Genomic DNA, 15,454 nt, shown 5'->3' on the forward strand with positions numbered 1-15,454 from the left:
CATAAAGAAAGAAAACTACAGGCCAACATCACTGATGAACATAGATGCAAAACTCCTCAACAAAATACTAGCAAACAGAATCCAGCAGCACATTAAAAGGATCATACACCATGATCAAGTGGGGTTTATTCCAGGAATGCAAGGATTCTTCAATATACGCAAATCAACCAACGTGATACATCATATTAACAAACTGAAGGAGAAAAACCATATGATCATCTCAACAGATGCAGAGAAAGCTTTCGACAAAATTCAACACCCATTTATGATAAAAGCCCTGCAGAAAGTAGGCATAGAGGGAACTTTCCTCAACATAATAAAGGCCATATATGACAAACCCACAGCCAGTATCTTTCTCATTGGTGAAAAACTGAAACCATTTCCACTAAGATCAGGAACAAGACAAGGTTGCCCACTCTCATCACTTTTATTCAACATAGTTTTGGAAGTTTTAGCCACAGCAATCAGAGAAGAAAAAGAAATAAAAGGAATCCAAATTGGAAAAGAAGAAGTAAAACTGTCACCGTTTGCAGATGACATGATATTATACATAGAGAATCCTAAAACTGCCACCAGAAAACTACTAGAGCTAATCAATGAATTTGGTAAAGTAGCAGGATACAAAATTAATGCACAGAAATCTCTTGCATTCCTATATACTAAAGATGAAATATCTGAAAGTGAAATTAAGAAAACACTCCCGTTTACCATTGCAACAAAAAGAATAAAATATCTAGGAATAAACCTACCTAAGGAGACAAAAGACCTGTATGCAGAAAATTATAGGACACTGATGAAAGAAATTAAAGATGATACAAATAGATGGAGAGATATACCATGTTCTTGGATTGGAAGAATCAACATTGTGAAAATGACTCTACTACCCAAAGCAATCTACAGATTCAATGCAATCCCTATCAAACTACCACTGGCATTTTTCACAGAACTAGAACAAAAAATTTCACAATTTGTATGGAGACACAAAAGACCCCGAATAGCCAAAGCAATCTTGAGAACGAAAAATGGAGCTGGAGGAATCAGGCTTCCTGACTTCAGACTATATTACAAAGCTTCAGTAATCAAGACAGTTTGGTACTGGCACAAAAACAGAAATATAGATCAATGGAACAGGATAGAAAGCCCAGAGATAAACCCACGCACGTATGGTCACCTTATCTTTGATAAAGGAGGCAAGAATATACAGTGGAGAAAAGACAGTCTCTTCAATAAGTGGTGCTGGGAAAATTGGACAGATACATGTAAAAGTATGAAATTAGAACACTCCCTGACACCATACACAAAAATAAACTCAAAATGGATTAAAGACCTAAGTGTAAAGCCAGACACTATCAAACTCTTAGAGGAAAACATAGGCTGAACACTCTATGACATAAATCGCAGCAAGATCCTTTTTGACCCAGCTCCTAGAGAAATGGAAATAAAAACACAAATAAACAAATGGAACCTAATGAAACTTAAAAGCTTTTGCGCAGCAAAGAAAACCATAAACAAGACCAAAAGTCAACCCTCAGAATGGGAGAAAATATTTGCAAATGAAGCAACTGACAAAGGATTAATCTCCAAGATTTACAAGCAGCTCATGCAGCTCAATAACAAAAAAACAAACAACCCAATCCAAAAATGGGCAGAAGACCTAAATAGACATTTCTCCACAGAAGATATGCAAATGGCCAACAGACACATGAAAGAATGCTCAACATCCTTAATCATTAGAGAAATGCAAATCAAAACTACAATGAGGTATCATCTCACACCAGTCAGAATGGCCATCATCAAAAAATCTAGAAACAATAAATGCTGGAGAGGGTGTGGAGAAAAGGGAACCCTCTTGCACTGTTGGTGGGAATGTAAATTGATACAGCCACTATGGAGAACAGTATGGAGGTTCCTTAAAAAACTAAAAATAGAACTACCATACGACCCAGCAATCCCACTACTGGGCATATACCCTGAGAAAACCATAATTCAAAAAGAGTCATGTACCAAAATGTTCATTGCAGCTCTATTTACAATAGCCAGGACATGGAAGCAACCAAAGTGTCCATCATCGGATGAATGGATAAAGAAGATGTGGCACATATATACAATGGAATATTACTCAGCCATAAAAAGAAACGAAATTGAGTTATTTGTAGTGAAGTGGGTGGAGTTAGAGTCTGTCATACGAGTGAAGTAAGTCAGAAAGAGAATAATAAATACAGTATGCTAACACATATATATGGAATCTAAGGGAAAAAAAAACAAAGGTCATGAAGAACCTAGTCGCAATATGGGAATAAAGACGCAGACCTACTAGAGAATGGACTTGAGGATATGGGGAGGGGGAAGGGTAAGCTGTGACAAAGTGAGAGAGTGGCATGGACCTATATACACTACCAAATGTAAAACAGATAGCTAGTGGGAAGCAACCGCATAGCACAGGGAGATCAGCTCTGTGCTTTGTGACCACCTAGAGGAGTGGGATAGGGAGGGTGGGAGGGAGGGAGATGCAAGAGGGAAGAGATATGGGAACATATGTATATGTATAACTGATTCACTTTGTTATAAAGCAGAAACTAACACACCATTGTAAAGCAATTATATTGCAATAAAGATGTTAAAATAATAATAATAATAATAATATATTGGACTTTATCAAAATTTAAAATTTTGTACTTCAAAAGACACCAAGAAAGTGAAAGACAAGTCACAGATTAGGAAAAAATATTTGTAAATCATACATTTGATGAGGGACTGGTACCCAGAATAAAAGAACTCTTACACTTCAAAAATAAGAAAATGAATAAACCAATTTTACAAATGCACAAAAATATTTGAACAGGCATTTCACCTAAGAAGATACATGAATGCCCAAAAGCTCATGAAAAAATGCCTAACATCATTAGGCATTAGGGAAATACAAATTAAAACCATAATGACATATCATTTCATGCTCACTAGAATGGCTATAATCAGAAATCAACAAAAACAAATGTTAGTGTGAACGTGGGGAAACTGGAAATTGGAATGTTAAAAGATGCAGCCACTTTGAAAACTGGTTTGGCAGTTTCCTTAAGTGTTAAACATAAATTTACCATATGACCCAGCAATTCCTTTGCTTGGCATCTATGCAAGAGAAATGAAAACATATATCCACCCAAAACTTGTACATGAAAAGCAGTTCATAGCAGAATTATTCATAACAGACAAACTGGGAAGAAAGCATGATAGACATTAGGAAGCTATTGATAATGGAGATCACAATGAGTTATATTTTATGAAAAATCAGAACTGGAAATCAGAACTCAAGAAAACCAAAGCCAGACTTGGAGTCTTAATTTGAAGAATTTCTGGCAAACAAGGAAGGTCTTCCTTGTTGTGGCACTGGTGGTCTCTACAAGGTGACCTGCAGAAGTGCAGGGTACTGTCATGGACATCATGATAAGAAGAAATGATGCTTCTTATACTCTGCATGGTTGACCATTTATCCTCTTCCACACCTTTAATTCACAACTGCCCCTCAACACACAAACACATGATTAAAAATGCCTCAAGAACAGGGACCACATCTTATTAATTTCACTATATGATGCAGGTTGAATGGTCTTTACCCTTAAAGCTGAGGACAGTAAGCCAAGAGAACTGTTCTTAATAGAATCCAATGTTTCAGACAGAACCTGGTTTCTAGATACAGGACCTTGAAGAGTCACGCCTCTCCTTGGAACTTCAGTTTCATTTTCCCTGCCATGTAAGTTATTACACTATCTCCCAGGGTTCTGATGAGATCTAAACGGCAAATCTTAGGTCAATCACTTAGAATTTGGTGCTCAATAACTGATGGCTATTATTTTTCATGAAATTTAGCACTGAACCATGGCCTCTCTGAGTCCATCACCCTGGAACCTTGTTCTCCTAGCATACCCTGTGCTCCATGGTTTTCCCACAGACCCAGTAGGCTGGGCTGGGTCCTAAAAAGAAGTCCTATAGAAAATTCCAGGTGTATTATTTCAGGCTGTTATAACAAAATACCATAGACTAGGTGGCTTAAACAACAGGAACTTTTCCCACAGGTCTTGAAGCTAGAAGCTTGAGGTCAGGGTGCCAACATGGTTGGGTTCTGGTGAGGCTCTCTTCCTGGCTTGCAAATGGCTGCCTTCCCTCTCTGCTCTCACATGGTGGAGAGAGAGACATCTCTCTTCCTCTTCTTATAAAGCCACAGTCCTGTCAGACTAGGGCCCCACCTTCATTTAACCTTAATTATCTCTTAAAGATCCTATCGCCAGTAATTGTCACATTGGGGGTTAGGGCTTCAACACACAAATATTGGGAGGACACAATTCAGTTCATAGCACCAGAGAAGGTCTGTTTAACCAGACAGAATGGGCACAGAGCTGGTGTACCTGGTATCAAATGGAAGGCCCCTCGGTTATCTTCCTGTCTTTCATCCATCGTCTCTCCATTACCAGGTTTTTCCTTTTTCTTTTTTCTTTTTGCTTTTGCTTTTTCCTTTTTCTCTCCACTGATAAAGTATTTCAAAAACACAAGATTTGGCCCAGAAAAATCATACACCTAATGAGACTTGAGAATTCCCAGAGTCCCTCCTGAATGCTGTTTGTCCTGCATAAAGCAAGTGATCTCCCAGGCTTCAGGATTCCTTGCTTTCTCCCTCTGTGTTCAGACACTTGTCAGGCTCCTTTCAGTGGACCCAGTGATGGCTTCCTGTTAAACCAGAAAACCCTGATTATTTTAACCTGGTATTCTTCCTCCTGTTACTTCCCCATGCACACTCTTAGGCAGTGGGCAGAATCTAGTTCACCCAGACGATATCTCAAAGGCCCTACAGGGCGAGAATGCTATGGACTTAATGTTTGTGTTCCCCCAAAATTCATATGCTGAAACCCTAATCCCAGCGGGATGGTATTTGGAGGTGGGGCCTTCAGGAAGTAATTAAATCATGAGGGTAGAGCTCACATGAATGGGATTAGTGCTGTGGATCAACCACCTAGTTTATGGTATTTTGCTATAGCAGCCCTAGCTGACAAGATAGGGAGTCTTCATCAAAGAACTAAGATTGACTTTGAGAGTTGATATTCCCCTGCAGTGTTGGTCAACATATATATGGCTGATTCACTTCACTATACATCAGAAACTAGCACAACATTGTGAAGCAACTATACCCCAATTTAAAAAAAAATTCCATAGGTATAGGGCGGAGGGGAATATGAAGGCAGAATCCAGAGTTGGTGATTGTACACTATGTATAGGCACTTTAGGTACATTATAGAGTTTACCCCCTTTACCAACTACCATCCATTCTCTTACCAATACAATACACTTCTCATGGGTGTCCCAAATCCCTACCTCCCCTTTTTCAATTCACCTCTCATAGCAGTGACTTCACTAAAGTACTCATTTATTCTGGAAACTATAATTTTATAATTGAGCTTCTATGATAGATTTGTTAAGAGCTGGGGTTTGGAGACCTGGACTTGTACCTCAGATATTCACCAAATATTTTTCAGAAAAATGATTTAACCTCCCCTGTAAAAATAGAGTTAATCACATCTTCCTCATAGAACAGTCTAAGAATTAAACAAGCAATTATGTTGAATGCTTATTGCACACCCTGACTCAACAAAATGTAGCTTTTAATATTGTTAAGATAAGTAACTTGACCAGGGTCACTGATAACAGAAAGGGAATTAGAACCCTCTGTATCAGATTGTAGCCTTCCATGCTGCTTCCTTCTTTAACTGAACATCTTTGCATTCTAAGCTAAGAGATGGAATCGTGTAGAAAAGAGAGCATAAACATAAGCATGTATGAAGACTGGGCTCTACTTGTCACCATCATGTGCTAGTTCTGTCATCTGGTCCCACTCTGAGTCTTCAGTTTCTCTCATCTGTCAAATGATTGACTGTGATAGCATGTGCTAGAACATCTAATAAATGTTGGTAAGATCAACTAGAGTCTGTGGCATTTGAGCGACAACCCCCTCTTTTCCCCACATACTCAGTGTGATGGAAGCTCCTCTCACCTAGCTCCCAGGCAAGGAGTTCCCCAGGAAAGGCAAATCATCAGCATTTCTTCTTAGATGCTTTCAAATGTTAGTTGCTTATTTTTTGCTTCCTTATTTGATGATGCCAATAAGGGACAGCCCAACTCAAATTACCCCATTTATCTTCATGACCCTATTTTTTCCTTCCTGGTATAGATCACCCTCATGCTCTCTCTGCCTGCCACTCTCCAGTGTAAACCTACTGTAAGAAAGTAGTCAATAGTTAAGAACTTAGAATAGAAGTGACATTTACTTGGTTCATTGCTCATTGATCTCATTCTCACTCATCACATCATACTTTCCCGGTAAGCTAGAAAGGGGCTTCAAAGCCATCTCCATCCAGTGTTCTAGTTGCTATGACCAATACATCAGAGCCAAGATACAAGCTGAAACCTATTTGGCCATCTCACACTTGGAATGGATGCAACACCAAGCCTAATATACTCAAGACATTTCACAAGCTGTGTGTAAAGGTAACAGGGGTTACCGACAGTGTTGGTGCGGGATGGGGTGGAAGTGACTAAGGGGATTCCTGGCACAGTGAATTTACTCTAGCAGGCAATTGCAAAAGGTCCACTCATGGATCATCAGAGGGAATCGGATTTTCAAAACAACTGAAAATCCAACAAAAGCAAAGCTCACAATATCTCAGAACATCTGTGTGACATAGATCAGTGGATCTGTTACTGCAGATCCCCAAAAGAGTAATTATTCCACTCAAAGTTCAGACCCCTCAATCCTGCTCTCCAAGGTTCACCACTATTAAAATTGTGTTAAAACTGAAGCTGCTATTACTTCACCTGTCTCACCTACTAGAACTGAAAGAAACTTTAGAGACCTTTTCACTTAGTTATAATAAAAATGTAATAAATATGCTGATTAGAGTCTCTCAGATTTGGAATGGAGCTTAGAGCCCACCAAGTTGAAACCTAACAATCTCCCCAAACTTGCACTAGCTGCATACATCTTCTCTGCAACGAAGGGAGTATTCAATTTCTCCTTGCAGATCTTCTGAATAGGGAGTTCAATTCCCTAATAAGAATTAAGCACAACACAAGTGCAAAATGTAACTATTATTTGGGTCATCTAAAATCTGCAGAAAGACAAAAAGTACTGGATTGAAGGTTGACCTTGGGCAAGCCTTAGTTTTTTCATCTTAAATTTGAGCTATTAGTAGTTCTCATCTCCTAAGGTTTGTGAGGATTAGAGAAGATGTATGTAATTCAGTAATTTTTCAATAAATGTTAGCAATTGTTCTCCTTATTATTAAAGTTCACTTTCCTTAGACATGTAAGGTGGAGACTTGAAAAGAATAAAATGAAGCTTTATAATGTACTTTACAAATTTCCCAAACAAAAGCAATAGTGCTTTGATTCATAAATACTATTACCATGGTTTCCATTGGCATGTCATAAAAGTTGAACCCAAATGGTCAGCCGCTCTGTTCTCTGGTGTGTGTGTTTTAATTACTATAAAGAACAATGGCTGCCACTTATTGAGCCCCTACTTTGTGCTAGAGCTTTTCACACGTTACCTCATTCAATGCTCACAATAATTCCATAAGGTGCCACAATTCAGAGAAGTCTGAGGTTTAAGAAGTTAGGTAACTTGCATAAGGTCACCCAGCCAGATCTCTGCTCCCACACTCCCTGTACCTGCCCTAATGTCTTTTGTGTTTATTCCTAAAATGTGTCCTTGATTTAAGAAATAAGAGCCAGGCTCCTGGAGACTGGAAATGAAATTGTACTAGTCTCAGTGACTATAGCCTATAGTGATCCTGAATAAGATTGCAAGCTTCATGGAGAACTAGTAGCCTCAGGAAGAAGCTGTCAATCTCAATTAAGACATCAACCTGTCAGAGGAGGAAGGTATTGCCATGAAGCCTATTGTTGAATGCATGTCAGGTGAAGGCAGTACTAATTATTGCATGATCCAAATATGTCTGTTCCCTACTTTTCCTAAAGTAAGGTCACTGAGTTATTATGGCACGGTGGTTTGCATTATTTTGGATTCCGCCAAGTGGCAGGTGGCCTGACAAACATGCGACTCAGCATGTTTTGTTGGGTCCCCACAGCTGTGCTGCCAATCAGTTCAGGATGGCTGCAAGTTAATGCTAATTAGCTTCTGTTGATCTGCATATTCCAACAGCCTCCCAGGATTCCCATTTTGATATGCAAGATTGCCAGTTGGGTATGTGATTGAATTAAGAAGCAAAAAAGATTTTCTTCCATGCAGGGATATGTGGATCTGAATCCCCAGTAGAGGCTGTTACCCTTTTGTTTCATGGTTGGCAGCTCTGGCCCTTAGCACGAGAGCATGGGCTCCAGGCTAGAGGGTGCTGCCGCCCTGCTTATAAAAAAAAAAATGATGCCTTAACCTCCTAGCGCTGTTAGGAGTAAACATTCTTTCCATCTGGTCTGTGAATTGGCACTGGCAATTTAGATGGGCAAGGAATCTATAGTTTTCTCTTCTGCTTGGTTCAAATCTGTTTAGTTCAAATCATCTAAACCAAGCTAACCAGTAATGAAGAATTATTTCCTGCGGCATGCAAAGACGACTAATTCCAAATGATTACTTTCAAACTCATTGCATGTCATTGGATAGACTGTTTTACCTTTCTGGACTTCAGTTTCCTCAAATGCAATGTTAGGAGGCTGTGCTAGAATCCATTAAAGGAGAGAAGATATACGACAAAGACAGCAAAATGCCTGACACATGTTAGCCCCTGGATATTGCAATATATTGTTTTAATCAGTTTTAAAAAATAAACAGCTATCCAGTGCATACTATGTCAGCACAATGCACATGGATGGAGATTCAAATATGAATAAGATTATTAATTTCCCTCCAGGAGTACATAGTAAACAGACAATTACAATGGGATAAATAAAGTCCCTTTGAACAATGGAATTCTACAATCCTGTTCTTTCTTTCGTTTTGCTGTGACTACAAGGGAACACCACAAGTTTCTGGCTCTACCACTTAAAGCTTTGTTTTCCTGTGTATATTGCTTAACTTCTCTGGGCCCTCGTTTCTCCTTCTGTAAAAATAATGCATACCACATAAGGTCATTGAGTCTGTGAAATGAAATAATGCTTGTTAAAGTTACTGACACATAGTAAGCATTCAGTAAATAGTATTTTCTTTCTGTTTTTCCTTTCAGTGGATATTAGTAGAATCACGTGAGTCCAGTAAATTCTGGGACGAAGGACGGAGGTAGAAGAAAAAGAGGTGGAAGGATTTCAGCCGTGCTAAGAAAGGAACTCAGCGGGAAACTGCACTATGGGGGCTGATGTATTTAGATTTTGCACCTGTATTTCATCAGGGCAATGAAAATATGATCTCACTGAGTAAACATTACAAAAACAATTTTCAAAAGTTTAACTTGGCTGCAGCCTTAGAAAGTTCTGCTTCCCTGAAGTGATTAAACAATATTTCTTGGAAAACATTTGCTAAATATAATTGTGAGGGAAACTTTTTTCTCCTTTTCATATTGTTGGATTTTTGTAGGAAAAGTTACTAAAGCTATTGCTGAAGTTATATTTTATATTTATCACATATTGTATATTTTCATATTTGTGTGTATATATAAATATGTATGTCTCCATTTCTCTATGTATATTTATATAACACATGTGAGAACATGTCTATATATATGGTGTATGTATATAAATGTGCATCTATGTATATACAAATTTATGTTCATCATGATTTGAGAATTGAGTACATGCATACACATATACATGTGTTTTATAATATGGCATCTGTATTTATCATTCATTTAGGCATTATATTGTACTGGTTAAAAGCATAGATTATGAAACCAGACTCTCAGAAATTGAATCTTAGCTCTATCACTTATTGCTATGTGACTATAGGCAAGTAACTATCTCTGCAACTTAGGGATTATCTTAAATAATGTCTTATTTAAAATATTATCTGTAAGACAGAGATAATTGTATATACCACAAAGAGTAATTGTGAGGATTAAATACATTAACATATATGAAAGTACTTAGAAATAAACTTGGCAAATACCTCTCTTGATATTATTATTATTGCTATTGTTATTATGACTATTGTTGCTATCATAACTTAATTGTTATAACTATTGTTATTTTATTAGTGTTATTTTTCATTAATTCATTTGTTCTGAATTATAGTGACTAAGTTTTTTTTGTTCAAAATCTCAACAAATGGACATTTTTAATAAGTAATATCAGAGTTTTTCTATTTTACAAATGGTAGGTATTTTAATTAAATTTGAAGCAAATCATTCCTTTGTTGTGGGAAGAATCATCTGGATATTTGTACTTAGCTATGCAAATGTAACATAACTACTCTCCACCCCACCCGACTACCATCCCCCTTCTTGGAGAAAAATAGGGAAATAACCTGAATGCACATGTTTTATACTAAATGGATAAATGTGCTATTTGGTAATGCAAATTGAATGTATGTTTTAGCAAAGCTATTTCTTTGCATAATTTGTTGCTTCTTTGAGAGAAAGATTTCTTTATTAAGTAGTTTAGGCTGCAAATTATTGCTTGTTTTGACCAAGAGGCATATGCTTGTATTTGATCAAAAGAGATTAGTAATAGAGACTCCATGATTGTAGGAAAAGAAATGCAGGCCCAGCATTTAAGTCAAGCTGGAAGAGAAACTGGATGAAAAAGCTGTGTGGGCTTAGCACAACTCAGGCTGGACTAGATTCGAATCTCAGCTCCATCTCTTCCTAGTGTTGTGACCTTAGGCACATGGTGAATTCGGAGGTAAATACCTGAGCCTTTCAAACAGTATTAATGTTGGACTACTCCCTCTTGTATCAATGTCTTGTAGTCATAGGGCCAGACAGTACCTCTGTCAGTGAAAGATAGAGTTTTTCATAAAAAATACGGGCATTTTCACAATCATCCTTGGAAGAATTCAACCTTTGAACTGAAATGAGGGCAGTAAGAGAGAAAATAACAGATTTTAATGGCTCTCCTTTTGTTTCTTCAAGAAATCCATCTAACTGTGGAACTACTATTCACTAGACTCCTATTGTGGGTCAGGCACTGGTGGGGGCACTAGGAACAAGATATATAAGACATGGTTTCTCTTCTTAAAATGCTCGCAATTAAATGAGGGACATAAATATGTGACTAGCCATCAGTATGTTGGGTGCTATGGTACAGTACCAAAAAACTGGATACAGGCAAGGAGGAAATGGTTAGTTCTCTCCAGGGGTAAGTGAAAGTGTCTAAAATGAGATGAAGCTTAAGCTGTCTCTTAAAGGAAGGGCAGGGACATCACAAATGGAAAAAGGAGGAAAGATATTTCAGGCAAAAGGAATATTCACAGTCACCGAGGCAAGAGAGTCTAGTGAATTCAGAGAATTGTCAGTAGTCCAGTGTGCCTAAATCTTAGAATATGAAGACATGTGAGTAACAAGACATAGGTCTGAAGAGATAATCAGCTAGACTATGATGGCCTAGGTATGCCATGCTAAACTGTATGATTTATTTTTCTAAAAGCAATATGAAACTATTGAAAAGTCTTAAGTAGCTGAGAGACATGTTTATGTTTTCATTTTAAAGAGTACATTCCTGCACGTCTGTGAAGCATAAATGTGAAGAGGGGAGAATAGAAGCAGGAAACTATTTGAGAGGGCACTGTAGTGATGGAGACATGGAATTATAAAGGTTAGAACTAAGGAAGTTGTGGTGGGAATAAGTGCAAAGGAAAGTAATTTTTAAATCATTAGGGCTAACCATGTCTAAGACTTGGAAATTGGTCCGTGGGAGGAGAGGGTCAAGCATGACCAGCTTCCTCGTTTGGAGGTGATTAAGTAAATATTAGAATACAGGTTGAAGAGCAAGTTGCGAGAAGGACAGGATAAATTTTGTTCTGAAAGCGGTAAGATGGAAACGCTTTGGGGACATTCAAATCGATAGAAAAAAATTTGGATATATGGATTTGGAGCTAAGAGGAAAGACTGGGGCAAGGTAGAAATTTAGAAATAATTAGCTTAGAGATGGTAATTATAATTATGAGAGTAGATGAGATAACTCACAAGTGCCTTGAGAGTGAGATGAGAATATGGACAAGAGAGAAACCACAGAGGATGGCAGTGCCTTGAGAGTGAGATGAGAATATGGACAAGAGAGAAACCACAGAGGATGGCAGTATTTAGGAGGAAAGGTATCTATCTATCTATCATCTGAGGGCATTGGTCTTTCAATACACCAAATGAAGCCTGAGATTGGCTAAAAGATCCTAAATTAGCCTCATGACATATTGTGACCTTCCAGAAGTTATTTACTTTCTCTGCCAAGGTGAAGCCATCTGAACCTAGAAGAAATAGCAATTTTGAGGCAGTAGACAAAAAAATGTAAAGAATTAAGTTGGTGACTACCATTTTGAATGACATCACTCACCTTTTCTTTAACACGAAAAGGGACAATCACACTTCATCTTTTAAGGTAATTAAGCATCCAAAATACAGGACTCTATTATATAAGAAAACAGTCATCCATTCCAACATTATTACAATAAAATGAGACATTAAAGGCCCTATTCATACAATAGTAACAAGTAATATAATCATCCTTTGGTTGCTGTTGGTTGGGGGATATTTGAAGCTCATGAATGGAAGGTCTCCAAATGATGTGGTCCCTGTGGTTTTTCTCAAACAGTTTAATAAATATGAGATCTGGGACTAGTTTAAAGAATAAGTTTGGGGGCTTCCCTGGTGGCGCAGTGGTTGAGAATCTGCCTGCTAATGCAGGGGACACGGGTTCGAGCCCTGGTCTGGGAAGATCCCACATGCCGCGGAGCAACTAGGCCCGTGAGCCACAGCTACTGAGCCTGTGCCTCTGGAGCCTGTGCTCCGCAACGAGAGGCCGCGATAGTGAGAGGCTCGCGCACCGCGATGAAGAGTGGCCCCCACTTGCCACAACTAGAGAAAGCCCTCACACAGAAACGAAGACCCAACACAGCCAAAAATAAATAAATTAATTAAAAAAAAAAAAAAAAGAAGAAGAAGTTTGGTAGGGAATTTGGAGTGAGAAAAAACCTTGGGATATTTCTTTAAAATCAAAGACAAGTTTTAATGAATTGGGTGGAGTTGATAGAGTCCTGAAGTTTATTCTCCTCTATATTAAGGAAATGATCTCACAGTATTAATACAAATGGTAATATGATTCATGAAATATTTTTCTTTTTTAAAAAGTTAATTATGAACGGATTTCATAGCTCCTTGGAGTCATAAAGCAGAATACATTTCAGTAATTTATTTATTCTCTGGGGAAGGACTTTATGACTATTTGGGAAAAGATTTGGTTTAGGATAAATTACATGCAATGAGTTCTTTTTAAAAAAATCATGAGACGTATAAAAAATTTCTTTACTCTCAAATGTGAGCTTTGGTCCCTACTTTATCACCAGCTGAATTTCACTTTGATTACAGCCTTCTGCCCCTGTAACGTTAAAAGCCCTACACATCCTAAATCCATCAAGGTCACATGCTAGTCAAGCTACTTGGAATGCCTTCCTCTCTTTTTTGGTAAACTACTCATCCTTCAAGAGGCACTGCAATTTTATCTCCTGTGAAATCATCTCTGATTCACTCTATTGTTCCTCCTTTTGTGACTCAATAACACTTTGATCATATTCCTATTTGAATATTTATTAATTTTCACTATAGTTACTAGCTATATGTACATCTCTACAGCTGGAATGTGCCTAGCTCCATGCTTGGCACACAGCACACTTTCAGTAAATATTTTTTGTTATATGATTATTACTTCTTCAATCATCATCACCCATATGTATATATGTATCTCTATCTGTCTGTGTCTATCTATAATTTACACAGTGCGATCACATACAAGGTCTCTCTTGAACCTCAAGAGAGCCACACAAGACTGTAAGGACAGCTATCTTTAATCCCATTTTTCAGATAAGGAAGGGGAGGAGACTGAGACTCAAAGAAGTCTTATCCAGTATTCCATGGGAAATAAATGGAAGACAGAAAATCCACTCCCTTCTTGTAACTTCACTTCTAATGTCCAAATATTCAATTAACTAGAATTTTTAGAGCCGTCTGCTTATAAACTTATTCCTTGGAGCTATCCTTTTATTTAAATGTACCTCAGATACACAAAATTGGATTAATCATATCCCTAGGTTTATCACAGTCATCACTAGTTCATGCATGTCACTGATTTTTTTGTATGCATGTGTATGTTCATTTTTTAATATGGCTAATACCTATGAATTCACCACTCATTCCTACAATTAAAACACTATCATTAACTATCTACATCTACATGCTTCTCCTTCCCTACCTCATCAACTCCTGATTTACTGTACAAACCTAAGGTATCTTTAATTTGAATTTTTTCTTTTTCTATAATTATTGTAGTTTTGTTCACTTTTTCTTATTTTTGAACTTTATATTAAAACTATCCCATTGTATTTTTTGGAACTTGATTTTCTTAATTCAACATTACTATGTTTATTCACACTATTTTGGATAGTTGCAGTTCCTTAATTTTTAGTACTGAATAATATTTCATTTTATGAATATACTATAATTTGTTTAACTATTGTTTTAGTCACAGAAATTTGGTCATGTTCAGTTTTTTGTTTTTGCTATTATGGATAATGCTGTCATGAATATTTCAACATAATTTTGAGTATATACCTGGGAGAATTGCTGGGTTGTAAGTTATATAAATATTTAACTTTACAGGAAGTGCCAAGTTGCTTTTATAAAGTGATTATAACAACTTACAAAGCCACCAACAAAGTATGAGATCCTGAGGATCCACCTTTTCTGTAATAATTGTCAGGTTTCTTATATTTTGTCAGTCAAGTAGATGTAAAATGATATCTCATTATGGTTTGATTTGTATTTCCACACACTAAGGACATTGAGAATATCTTCATACATTGGCCATATGTATTTTCTATTTGTAGAACTTCTTTATATATTTGTGATACAAATCTTCTGTCAGTTTTATGCATTGTAAGTATCCTCACCTGATTTGTATATTGTCTTTTGACTTTCCTAGTAGATGCTGCTTGTGAATGAATGTTAACCGCTAACAGTTTACAAGGGCATCCTTCTCAAAAGAACTGTACTTGGCCAATGGATCTGCTTCACCCAAACCCTGGGGGTCAGCTTGCAGCCAATAACTGACTAATATACAGATACAAGAGGCTTGTCACCTTACCTCAAGGCAAGACTTACTCTGTGGTACAATTCATGCTCCAGAGCTTCCTATGGGGTTAGGCTGAAGCTAGACTCCAGCTGAAATCACATCCTTTCTCAGCTTCTTCTCCTCCCTATACTTTTCTCATTTCCCTAAAGGTGACTCTGGAGAGCATGTCCTCAATAAACTACTTGCA

Source organism: Balaenoptera ricei, chromosome 1 (assembly GCF_028023285.1).
Source record: "Balaenoptera ricei isolate mBalRic1 chromosome 1, mBalRic1.hap2, whole genome shotgun sequence".
NCBI lineage: Eukaryota > Metazoa > Chordata > Mammalia > Artiodactyla > Balaenopteridae > Balaenoptera > Balaenoptera ricei.